Raw genomic sequence first — 13,483 nt, 5'->3', positions numbered from 1 at the left:
TTTGTTTTTTTGTTTTTTTTTTGAGACAGGGTTTCTCTGTGTAGCCCTGGCTGTCCTGGAACTCACTTTGTAGACCAGGCTGGCCTCGAACTCAGAAGTCCGCCTGCCTCTGCCTCCCGAGTGCTGGGATTAAAGGCGTGCTCCACCACGCCTGGCTTCAGCTTTGATTTTTAAATATAGAGTTAGAGATTGATCCTCTACTTTACATGGGCTACGCAGGCTCTGTGTGAAGCTCTGGTTTTATGTTTTCAGAGCTATGAGTTTAAAAGGCTCTAAGGTACCTGAAAGGAATTTAAAAGGAACCATGAATCTAATCAAAGATAGGAAATGTCTGTATTGTTAAGTCACTACATATAAATCTGTTTTTTGTTGTTGTTGGCAAATACCAACCAAAGAAAACTATTTCTTTACTTTTTTACTAAATTATTTTATTTATTCCAAACCTTGCCCTCCTCCTGGTTCCCCCACAGTTCTTCACCTCATCTCCTTTCCTCTTTGCCTCTGAGAGAGTGCCCCCCCCCCAATTATTTTTTTATTTTTTAAAAAAAGTATGTATTTTAGCTGGAAAGTGGTAGCACATACCTTAACCCCAACACTCAGGATGCAGAGGCAGCTAGGTCTCTGTGAGTTTGAGGCCAGCCTGGTCTACAGAGTGAGTTCAAGGACAGCCAGCACTACACAGAGAAACCCTGTCTCAAAAAAGAAAAAAAGACCAAAAACAACAGCAGATTTGGTGCCCTGTGAGGTCTCATCTGATGCTACCATACCCTGTGGTAGTAAGGACAAACCAGTTCCCTTGGCCTTTTGTGGGGGCCATACCCCCTCATGAGGGCCCGTACTATCAACGGGGAGGAATTCAACACAGGAACTCGGGGGAACACAAACACCCTACCCATAGCAGTCTTGAACTTCATCCTCTAATCCTGAATAGTTTGTAATTTACTTGTTCACATTTACTTAAATTTGCTTAAATTTAACCCAGTGAGATGGCTCAGTAGGTGAAGGTGCTCCCTGCAGAGCCTACAGACCTGAGTTCAGTGTCTGGGACCCTAAGGGTGCAGAAGAGAACCAGTTTCCAAAAGTTTTCTCTGACCTCCACGTGCATGCGGTTGCACACATATGTGTCAATAAAAATGCAATAAAATTAGACATTATATTTAAAAACTAAAACTGCATTTGACTAAATTCACTGACATCCAGTCTTTCTTGGTCACAGCAGCACACACCTATAATCCCAGCACTCAGAAGGCTGAGGCAGCAGGGCCATGAGTTCTAGGCCAGTCCGGCCCTCACAGTAAGGCCCTGTTCCTGCTGTTTCTGTTTAGTGCTAGGATAGAGCTCGGGGCTGGATGCGTGCACGGCACCGTCTCCACCCCGTGTTACTCCAGGGCCTGGCGTTACTCTGACACTCATCCCTCAGTTGTCCTAGCCACATTTCAAGTACTCGGAAGCCAGATGTGGCTAACAGTGAGAGCTCTTGCAGTGTAGATCGGGAGTGTTTATGTCATCATAGGGCAGTGGGTCTCACCCTTCCTAATGCTGTGACCCTTTAATTCAGTTCCTCATGGTGCGGGGACCGCCAACCATGAAATTACTTTCATTGCCATTTCATAACTGTAATTTTGCTACTATTATGATCTGTAATGCAAATATCCGTGTTTTCTGATGGTCTTAGGTGACCCCTGCAACCCACAGGTTGAGGACTGCTATGAAAGAAAGTCTACATTGTTGTCTTAGATCTCTTGTCCTCTTACCTCTCTGTGCCTACCACACCTTTCTCTTCTTTCTTACCTATTTAAGAGCAACTTGTTATTACAGGTTTGTGTCTCAGGTATTAGTTAAGGTAAGCAGTGTTTCTAGACAGCCCTGTCAATGCCCATTTTCTGGGTTCAGTGCCTGGGCTTGTACTTTCATTGTTGATCCTATGTGAAGATTTAGGTCCACGTCTGTCTAACTTTGAGACAGGACACTTTCTGCTACCTTGTGCCATCCACTTTCCTCAAAAGATAAAAGAAATGGGACGAACTTAAGATTAAAAAATACAGACCTGGCACGGTGACACATACCTTTAGTACCAGCACTTAAAAAGCAGAGGCAAGTGGATCTCTGGGAGTTTGCAGCCATCCTGGTCTACATAGCAAGTTTCAGGCCTGTCTGGGCTATAGAGAGAGAGACCCAGTCTCAAACACAAACAAACAAACAGGATCCAAGAACAGTTTGAGTCCTGGTCTCTCCTGTTGCTGTCTTTGTCACTCCAGACAGCTTTGTACTGGTAAGCCTTTGTTTTCTAACGTGTCACTGGTCAGATTCCTGGAATTACCAAGGAACAATGATTTTTTTAAAGCTCTGAGTTGGGGTCTAGGGAGAAGACTCATTGGCTAAAGTGCTTGCTGTGTGAGAATGAGGGTCAGAGTCCATTTCCCTGGCATCCCATAAACGCTGGATATGGCCGAGTGACCCTGTAGTCTCTGCAGTGGAAACTGAGACAGGAAGATCCTGAGAGCTCAGAGGCCAGCCAGTGTGGCGGTCAGTGAGCTGAAGGTCCTGTGAGAGACCTTGGCTTCGGAAAACAATGTTGAGAGCAGTACAGGAAGACGTCTGACTCGACCTCTGACCTCTGTGCACAAAGTGCAGGAGCACACACATATGCCAGACACAAAGGACAAAATGGGCTGCAAAGGCGGGAAATGCATAAGAATAAGACCTATTTTTTTCACCTGATTTATTTTTTTTAAAGTCCATATTGTCGGTGAGATGGCTCAGTGGGTAAAGGCACTTGCCACACCAGCCTGTTGAAGGTAGTGGAAGGACAAAACTAACCCTGAAAGTACCCTGTGACCTGCACATGTGTGCTGTGGCACCCACGCACCCACATCCTTCACACATGCAAACACCTCAGACACACAAATAGATCAGGTCTCAATTTCTTTGTTTTAGTTTTTGTTTTGAGACAGGGCATTCATTGCTTTGTAGCTCTGGATGGCCTTGAACTCTTGTCCCACCTGCCTCAGCCTGGGATTGTAGACAGGAACTCAAAAGATGTCTCAACGTTAACGTCTTCATTTTCCCCTAGAGTGACTTTTGTTTGTTGAGACAAGCTCTTGGTGTGTGGCCCGAGATGGACTCAGAGCCTACTGCCCCAGCTTCGTGAAGGCTGAGATTACAGGCCTGGGCGGATTTGCCTCCCTTCTCAGTTCCTTTGAGTTTCACTGAAGCTCTTGGAATTCCGAGGCCACAGAGACTCCCGTTTGCAATGGGAAAGGATATGAGGATGCATTCACAGCACACGCGGACTTCATGGCTGCCACGGTCATCCTCATACCCAGCACACTTGTGGACATTTGTCCAGGCGCCTGCTTCCCCCAGCCACCACACAGACTCACAGGTGTTTCTTCCTCTCGCCAGCTCGAGGCAGGAGCCATGCTCACAGGGTCTTGGTCACTCTCATGCCTACTTTAAAAAAAATCATCTCCTTACATCATTGTTCCCTTTTGCCCTGCAGTTTGTGGTGTTGTTTGTTAGACAGGGTCTCACTATGTAGCCATGGCTGGCCAGGAACTCCCTATGTAGAACAGGCTGGACTCAAAAACCAGCTGGCCCCTGCCTCTTGAGTGATGGGACTGAAGGCTTTGTACCACACCTCGATGCTCAGAGGTGGTGTCCTGGCCCTAAGCTGTTAGTTTTGTTAGCCACATGCCTTCCATTATTTTTGTGCTGTAGAGGCATATTCTTTTACTGCCACACTATTTCAGTCCCCTCCTGGGTCTTAGCCTTATGTCACACCCCTTTCCTTTATTTCGAGACAGAGCCTTGCTATGCAGCCCAGGCTGACCTCACAGTCTCCTGCCACAGCTCCCCAGCACTGGGATTACAGACGTAAACCACCGAGCCTGTCTGTCTTCCTCGCTCTCTTATGGATGTTTTGACTTTCTGTCCCTTCAAGCCTGAGCCAAGTGTGGGGCTAAGCTCAGGGGTAGAACACTCACCTTGCACGCATAAGGCCACAGGATCGATCCGCAGCGCTGCAGAAGTGCGGACAATAACAATGACTGTGATGATGGTGATGGTGGTGAATAAATCATATGGCTATATTAGCTTTCAGAATCTAGCTTTTCCATCCCTCATAATTTATGAATTATACAGCCTTTGCTTGACTATGTCTCTGCAGTTATACTTTGTGTTGCTGTGTATTTTAAATATGTCTCTTACTTTCCATTTTCTAATTAGTGTTAATGTTACCTTGTAATAATAGATATTATACAAAGTTTCCTCTTTCTGTGCCAGTGCTGAGAACGTAATAAATATTTAATGAGTATTTGTTTGTTAAATAGTATTTATGACGGCTAGAGTGGCAGGCAAGCATGGTAGCACGAGGGTGATTTTCAGGGGCCGTTTGTTTGCTCGTAGCTGACAATCTCTGCTGGTTGGTTAGCTGCGCATGGTTTGGAACTAACCTTGCACTCGCTCACTCTTCCTTTTTGAGAGATTAGTCATATTTCCTGTACTTCTGGAAAGGGTGTTGTGCTGGGCTCTTGACGGCTCTCATTAGTTCATTCCTCAGAAATGTCTTTCTGATAGGAGTTTTCTAGACTCTTGAAGATAAAAGGAGGTTCTCTTATTTGTTTTTTGACAGTGTGATGTAAGAGCTGATACTTTAATAGCTCTATATGGATAAATAGAGGATTTTCTTTGGCTGTTTATAGCATACAGGCATCATTTCCTAGTATCAGCATTATAATTAACTCTATTAGGAGATGTGAAAGATATACCTACACCCCAAAGAACATTCTGGGGGTTTTCATTCCACCGATTTAATAAATGACTAAGAATAGTGTGAATTTATTTAAGGATCCCAACAGTCTGATATAATAAGAAATTAGAAGGCAAGAGGACTCAGAGGGTGCCTTATGTAGGGTTTTACCACTGTGAGCAGACACCATGACCAAGGCAACGCTTATAAGGACAACATTTAATTGGCTGGCTTACAGGTTCAGAGGTTCAGTCTTTTATCATTAAGGTGGGAGCATGGCAGCATCCAGGCAGACATGGTGTAGGCAGAGCTGAGAGTTCTACATCTTGTTCCGAAGGCAGGCAGAAGAAGACTGGCTTCTAAGAAGCTAGGATGAGGGTCTTAAAGCCCACACCCACAGTGACACACCTACTCCAACAAAACCACACCTCCTAATGGTGCCCCCTCCCGGGGCCAAGCAGATACAAACCATCACTCTGCTGCTCAAGAGTGGCAACCTGAGTTCAGTCCCTAGGACTCATGTAAGGGAGGAGAGAACTGACCCCACAGAGCTGACCCAGGTCTCCACACACACACAGGCCAGGGAACCTGCATGCCCTGACACACACATCACCCATGGGAGGAGAGAACTGACCCCACAGAGCTGACCCAGGTCTCCACACACACACAGGCCAGGGAACCTGCATGCCCTGACACACACATCACCCATGGGAGGAGAGAACTGACCCCACAGAGCTGACCCAGGTCTCCACATACAAGCCAGGGAACCTGCATGCCCTGACACACACATCACCAACGTGCATTCAATGATAACTAGTTAATTAGATAATTAAATTTAGAATTCACAGTTGTGGCTTGGATGGTGAGCTTGTAGCTAACTGAAGCCCTGAGCTGTGTACAAGGTCAACAGTGTCCCCATGCAGCTGGAGTAGACCTCTGGCCTTACTTTTATCCCCATCTTACAAATAAGGAAATTGAGATTTAGAAAATCTAACTTTCTCTAAAATCTCTAGAGTCATAAATGAATGAACAGGTTTTGCTGGGCAGTGATGGCTCACACCTTTACTACCAGCACTTGGGTAGCAGAGACAGGCCGATCTCTTGAGTTCGAGGCCAGCCTCTCTACAGAGTGAGTTCCAGACAGCCAGGGCTACACAGAGAAACCCTGTCTCAAGCAACAACAACCAAAGGGCAGGTTTCTCAGCTTGAACTCTTGATCCTAAATCTAAGTATTTTTAATTTAAAAACTAGTTATTTTAGTCTGAGGTTAAAACGATGGCCTTGGTGTGCCTAGAGGTGCGTGTTGCATTATAGGAGCATAAATACAAGACACTCTCCCCATCCTCCCTCAGAGTATAAATAAAAGAAGGAAGGAACTGGCTGCAGCGGCCCATATGTGTAATCTACCACTTGCTGGACTGGATCATGGGTTCAAGGCCAGACTGAGCAAGCTGGAGCAAACCTGGGCAACGTACCATAATATCCTAGTTAGAAAAAAACGAACGCACAACAAGGAAAGAAGGAAGATGGGGCAATGCCAGGCAGGACTTCAAGGACCACCTGAAGTATTAGACGCTGTGGAGTGAGTGTGCAATAGAAATACAGAGGCCTGGCTTTAACCACGCATGCATCATGGACTATATCTCTCTGGTCATTATGAACCAAGTGGGGCTGGAGATGGAACTCACTGCAGAGCACAGATGTGCCCACGTTCACATCTGTGGTTCAGCTTCCAGCCCTCAAAATAAAAGGTAGCCAGGGTTGGGGCCAGATATAGTGGCACCATTTAAAACCTAAACTCTTCTCTCACTGGGGCCACTCAGTCGTGTCTGTCTGGATGACAGGCGGTTCATCCCATACAAGCATATCTGCTTTGATGTGGTTGTTGGGCATCTGCGACATACCTGCCACAGTGGAGCTTGGATGGTAGGTAGTAGTGTTTAGAAGTGGATTCAGTTCTGGGTGGCAGAAAACCGTGACTCCCATTGGCTTACCAAGCTGGAAATTTGCATTCCAGGCACCCGGATGGAGACAGGCTTGGGGGAATATCCTCCTGTGCATTTGGGCAGGTATTATGAAGGTATCACATGGTACTTCCACTTGCTGTCCTTAGTCAGAACTTAGTGACTCAGCTAAACCTCCATCCTCAGCAGCCATGACCCAGATAGAAATGTTACAGTGTAAGATGGGAAAATCCCTTGCTAATCATTATATTATCAAGGTCACAGGGCTGTGGTTTCCTGGAGACTAATACTGATTTGGTTTATTGTTTTTACAAAGAAATAATCATAAGTGGGTCACAAAGGACAGCCCTCGTTTAAAACGAGAAGAGCTGCCCTGTTCCTGCCACAGGAGTATTACAAGATAGGGGAGGTACTTCTTCTTCTGAACTCTGAACTCAGCTCCTGTTAGCATTCTCACCATGTGAAGAGCAACACAAGAGCTGGCCACAGAATTAGGGGGTGGGGGTCTGAAAAGTTGCATGTTTCTGGGAGAAAGTCACAAAGCACCTGGGATAGCTTCTGTGATCTGAGCAGGTGACACTGGATTTGGCAACACAGATGTCACTGCTAGGCGGCATAAAAGCAGTATTAGTGGTAAATCACTGAGAGCTGGCGTTGGGTTGGAGCGGGCTCCGAAGGTGAGTGGTTGAGGAGGCGGCAGCTATGAGGGGCTCTGCTGTCTGGGGAAGGTAGGAGGGACACCCGAACACAGTGTCTGCCTCTGGGGCTGAAGGGGGTGGCATGTTTCCATCCAGGTGCTAACAGAGAGACTGGAGAGTTGGATGGCTTAGTGGTTAAGAGCACTGGCTGGGGCTGGGCGTGGTGGCGCACGCCTTTAATCCCAGCACTCGGGAGGCAGAGGCAGGAGAATTTCTGAGTTCGAGGCCAGCCTGATCTACAGCGTGAGTTCCAGGACAGCCAGGGCTATACAGAGAAACCCTGTCTCGAAAAACCAAAAAAAAAAAAAAACACCGGCTGGTGTTACAGAGCACCTAGGTTCAATTCCCAGCACTCAAATGGCATTTACAGCTATCTGTAACTCCAGTTCTAGGAAAGTTGACACCCTCATACAGACATACATGCAGGCAAAACACCGATGCACATGAAGTAAAACTAAGTACGTTAAAAAAAAGATATGGAGGAGAGACTGGGTTTAAACTTCCAACAATACATTGCTTTTTACTTGTGGGAAAGAGTTTACTCTGTTTACCGATACACATTGCCAGAGAAGTTTGTATGCATTGGAAACATTTTTAGAAGCTATCTAGTTGCTAAAAAGCTTTCCAAAAAAGAAATATTTCAATAAAATAATAACTGTAGAAAGATCAGTCCTTAATTACATGGGTATGTGAAACATGGCATAGCTAGTCGGTGAATGCATTCCTTGAGTATCTCCTGTCCAGCACCATCCGAGGCCTGAAACACCAGTGAAAACAGGAGGGTTCGCTGTAGGAGATGAAGGGGAGGCCGCTTCTGTTACTGAAAAGTCCTGTGAGCCATATCTGAGTGCCAGGATAACACTAGAAGCACTTGTGGTGACCTTTAGCTTGGATGGAATGGGTTCAAGTTGGAAAGAAGAAGAAGTACAAAGGTCCCCGGGCAAAGGATTGTGTCTGTCAGGTAACAGGAGTGTCGGGAGGCTGGGGTGGCTGAACAGTTATCCAGGAATAGCATGGGAGGAGGTGGGCAGAGCGTGCTGGCAGATCAGTCCTAAGGCCTGTGATTTAGGGCCTTCCCTAAAGGGTATTGGATTTGTTTTGGGTTTGTTTTTTCAAATGAGAATTTACTGAAGGGTTTAATCAAGGTCGGGGCATCACTGGGTTTCTACCTAGAGAGTCGGTCTGGATATTCTGTGGGACATAAGGATGGCTCAAGGTGAAGCATCTAAATTCGAATGATAAGTAGCTAGAGAACTTGACAGCAACAATAGTGGGGACCAGTTAGGTCCTACACTCAAGAGGTGACACTGGAGAGGCTGGAGAGATGGCTCAGTGGTTAAGAGCACTGACTGCTCTTCCAGAGGTCCTGAGTTCAATTCCCAGCCACTACATGGTGGCTCACAACCGTCTGTAATGGGATCTGATGCCCTCTTCTGGTGTGTGTCTGAAGACAGCTACAGTGCACTCACATACATAAAATAAGTCTTTTTAAAAAGGAAAAAAAGAGGTGATGCTGGTAGGATGTGTTGATGGGTTAGATCTGGGGAGTAAGGGAAGAAGGGCCATCAGATCCAGCTGGAGCAGGTATCGAGCCCCTGCTGTCCACATCGAAATGGTGGAGAAGGAAAGCACATATTGACTTAAGCAGCTGTAGCCCATCCTTCTTTGGGCAGCAGTTTTCATTTTCCCATGCTGTACGTTTTCTTTATTATTTTATTTAATGTGTACGGGTGGGTGTTTAGCCTGCAGATATGTATATGCACAATGTACTAAGTGCCCATGGAGCTTACAAAAGTGTTTCAGATCCCCTTGGACTGGAATTACACGTGGTTGTGAGCTATCATGTAGGTGCTGGGAACTGAACCTGGGTCCTCTGCAAGAGCAGCTGGGCTGCTTCACTGCTGGGCTACCTCTTGGGCCTGCTGGCTGCTTGTCCTCCCCTCCCCTCCCTCCCTCCCTCCCTCCCTCCCTCCCTCCCTCCCTCCCTCCCTCCCTCCCTCCCTCCCTCTCTCTTCCTTTCTTTCTTTCTTTCTTTCTTTCTTTCTTTCTTTCTTTCTTTCTTTCTTTCTTGTTTTGTCTTGTTTGAGACAGGGTTTCTCTGTGTAGCCCTGGCTGTCCTGGAACTCACTTTGTAGACCAGGCTGGCCTCAAACTCAAGATCCACCTGCCTCTGCCTCCCAAGTTCTGGGATTAAAGGAAAGGCATGTACCACCACCTTTTTATTTTTAAGCCACCTAGATTTTGTCAAAATGCATCTTCGTTTTGATGTAATGTAAAATACAATATTAAAATTGTAAAGCCCTGCAGAATCAAAAACTAATTTAAGTTGCTTCATTCCCAGTAAAGCGGGACACTGTGGTTGCCCCCGTGTCCTGTTCCCCGTGTTTCGCTCCTAGACATGGAGACTCGCCAGTTTAGCAAGAGCCCTTACTTCTGAGACACCCCACCTTTCTTATTGATGTTACATTTTCTACTCCCAAGTCCTGAGCCTCTTTTACTGCCTTCCCCCCCACCCCACCCCCACACTGTTTAGACACCCTTGCTGGACCATGAAAGTGGTTAAGAAATTTAAATGTCTGAGCACTTGGTAAGACGTCGACAGAGACTCAAGAACTTCTTACAGGAGAACCTGATTTTGCCGGTAGGTGTCCCCCCCCCCCTCTTCATTGATTACCTTGACCTTCTGTCAGAGCAAGGGTTCTGACTGGGAACTTCTGTGTCCGTTGTGGATAGATGACCAGCTCCGCTCACGCGTGTGTCTGACCTCTGCTACGGGCAGTGTTGCTCTTACTCTCTAAAAACGGTCAGGTGAGAAGTCCTTCCAGCCCCGAGAGTCATGTGGCCTCTGACACAGCTGTAGCTCTGTAGTGTGAGGTGACCGTCAACACTGTGAAGGTGACCTGGAATGGCGTCCTCCCGATAAAGCCGCAAAAGCAGCACCTAAGAAGGGCAAAGGCCACCCCACCCCCTGACCCTGTATGGGGCAGAACGTGTTCTGCTCAGTTGTTGCAGAAAGTGGGCTAAGAAAGTCTTGTCTGTCTGCAGGCTGCATTTAGGAGCCATTCACTACATACCTGGCAGACAGAGCAGGTTGGACGTGCCCCAGGCTCCTCGGCTTGGTTCCTTGCCTTCAGTATGCCATTCTAGTCTCCAGTTTTATCCAGTTATTTAAGGTTGTTAAAGGTCTCCTGTGCATAAAGCGTGGTGCTAGCATTGTCTCCCAAGAATGTTATTCTAGGCAGAAAAAAGTAGTCCAGTAGAAGCAATTACATTCTGGTGCCGTGGAGCGTCATTCCCTGGCACGTAGAAGATGCTCAGTAAATATCTGCGATAGAATTAATATCATCCATTAAGATGAATTCATGCTATTGATTGCTCACAACTTCGTGGAGTTAAACATGAATCAATAGATTAACTGATTTTTAAAAACAATTGTGAAAGCTGGTGTCTAACCCGAGTCCAAACCACCTGTGGGGTCTGATGATTTCAGCACGATTTCCGAAATAGTCAGTCCGCTCTCACATTGTCTGTCTAGGAAAAAGGATTGCGAGTGGGTTTGGGGCTAGAACCATGCAGGTGTTTGCTGCCTGGGAATGCGCAGCTTGTTTTCCTCCATGAGCCCTACTAAGTGTCCAGCTGCTGACACTGTTGCAGGACTTCTCCTGTGGGAAGCTTTAAAGAAGTAGTTCTTGAAGTTAGTTAGTGAAATGTGGAGTATGTTAGAAGGCAACAGGAGAAAGGCTGGGAGTGTGGGGGAGCTGGGGCAGATGTAATGGCAGAGAAGGTCTCTGAGAAAAAGGCACTGAGGGAAGACCTAAAGAAGTGACCTGAAGGAAGAGCATGGCCTGCCAAGAGGACAGTGGTGCAAAGGCCTTGAGGTAAAGCCCAGGACAGTTGGAGCAGCCTTTGTGGGATTATATTTATCAGGCAGAAGGAGGACACCATTAGGTTTTGAAAAGAATGATGGTCTCGGCTGGATGAGGGGAGCACCCCGCTTGGCTGCTACCAGAAGCTGATTGAGTACTATAAGAATGGGGACCTGTCCTTTCAATATGTGAAAACCTTCAACATGGACGAGTATGTGGGTCTTCCTCGAGACCACCCAGAGAGTTACCACTCCTTCATGTGGAATAATTTCTTCAAGCACATTGACATCCACCCCGAAAACACCCACATTTTGGATGGAAATGCGGCTGACCTGCAGGCCGAGTGTGATGCCTTTGAGGAGAAGATCCAGGCTGCCGGAGGGATCGAACTCTTTGTCGGAGGCATTGGCCCCGATGGACACATTGCCTTCAATGAGCCAGGCTCCAGCCTGGTGTCCAGGACCCGTGTGAAGACTCTGGCTATGGACACCATCCTGGCCAACGCTAGGTTCTTTGATGGTGATCTTGCCAAGGTGCCCACCATGGCCCTAACAGTGGGGGTCGGCACTGTCATGGATGCTAAAGAGGTGATGATCCTCATCACAGGCGCTCACAAGGCCTTCGCTCTGTACAAAGCCATCGAGGAGGGTGTGAACCACATGTGGACGGTGTCCGCCTTTCAGCAGCACCCCCGCACTGTGTTTGTGTGTGACGAGGACGCCACCTTGGAACTAAAAGTGAAGACAGTCAAATATTTCAAAGGTTTAATGCTTGTTCATAACAAGCTGGTGGACCCCCTGTACAGTATCAAGGAGAAGGAAATTCAGAAAAGCCAATCTGCTAAGAAGCCATACAGTGACTAGCCTGTGACCGACATGGTATTCAGTACCTCAGAGGGACAGGCAGGTCTTTCCGGAAAGTCTCTGTAGGAGAGAGAGTAGAATTACTTTTTAGTCCACTCTGGCTGCTGCAGATCTGAGGCTTGGTATATACATGTTAAGGAGTTTGGCTATGGAGAACATTGTTGATTATAATTTTCTCCTTCTTTTTTCAGTACTGGGGGCTGAACCTGGGGCCTTGCACATGCCAAGGAGGTGCCTTGCTAACTGAGCTATGTCCCCAACTTTCTGCCCCTTTTCATAATGGTTTTGTAACCATCCGAAGTCTCCATCACTGACTGTAATTATATTCTTCTGCCCCTATGCACATGGGCAGCACACGCCCGTCGAGAACTCCTGTCTGTATGTGTGCTTTTTCTAGAGTTGGCAGGGATTAGGGCTTGTGCACTTTGGACATAACCTTTCTGGAGACTTGAGATCCCCTCTTCTGCCAGCCTTCCCACTGAGAATTTTCATTTTAAAGAATACACTTCCAGAACTTGAATTATGCACAAGGAAGCAGCCCTTCCTGCCAGAACCAAGAACCTGGGGGAGAAGCCTGTCCCTTGTTCCCATTGTGTGGATTGTCTTTCCTGTTGTCAGTAGCTAGCCTTTCTGTAAACAGGCCTTCTGGGCATGTGGGGCTAAGATGGCTTTCACAGGTAAACTCAAAGCTTCCAAAGGCCAGCCTTGTCTTGTTCTCTCTCAAGATTCCAACAAGAGAAAAGTGGAAAGGCCTCCTGCCTGAGCTCTGTTTTCCTCAACAGATTCTTACACACTCCCTAGTAAGGAGATCCGCGTGGGTCACAGACACGCTATGATTTCAGTGTTTTTACCCAAGGTGGGGAGCTGACATCTGCACATGCGCTGTGCTCTGCGGCCTCCTCAGAGCTGAGTGCCAAGATTATACACGCTACTGCTCTCTCCTCGCTTAACTCACCCCAGCACTCCCACCTTCGGGTTTATATCCTCTGTCCTCAGCATCAGAACTAAACCCTTCACCCCCCTGTCCTTCAGGCTCCCTTCCCAGGCTCCTCTGCTTGGCCTTGCTTTATCTTCTCTGCCTCTGTGGAGTAGTCGCTGCCTCCTTCTCCGTCCTTGTGCCTGTCTGAAGCTAGAGCTGCCTATTTCCAGGAGAGGTCTTTCAGAACATTGCCCAGGCCCCTCCAGAAGTACTGTGTTTGGTACCAGCATTTGTTTGTAGTTTTTATATGTGATTGTGCTATTGTTCTGTGTTAAGCTAATGGATCAATGGACTTGTTTACAATGTGATATTTTCTATTAAATTTAATATTTTCAAATAAAAAAAAAAGAAGTAGTTCTTTAT

General features: G+C 46.9%; 1 long non-coding RNA gene and 1 pseudogene across 2 annotated transcripts in view; both read left to right on the top strand.

Annotated features, from left to right (window-relative positions):
- Mm2pr (macrophage M2 polarization regulator) overlaps positions 1–13,483 on the top strand; it is a 62,472-nt gene that overhangs the window by 14,450 nt on the left and 34,539 nt on the right. The window lies entirely within an intron of this gene.
- Gm8615 (predicted pseudogene 8615) lies at positions 11,395–13,459 on the top strand (annotated as a pseudogene). The gene has a single exon (NR_028061.1). The product of NR_028061.1 is annotated as a predicted pseudogene 8615 (transcript).

Source organism: Mus musculus, chromosome 5 (genome assembly GCF_000001635.26).
Source record: "Mus musculus strain C57BL/6J chromosome 5, GRCm38.p6 C57BL/6J".
Taxonomy (NCBI): domain Eukaryota; kingdom Metazoa; phylum Chordata; class Mammalia; order Rodentia; family Muridae; genus Mus; species Mus musculus.
The sequence above is the reverse complement of the archived record's forward strand: the minus strand, read 5'-3'. Positions and strand labels throughout refer to the sequence as shown.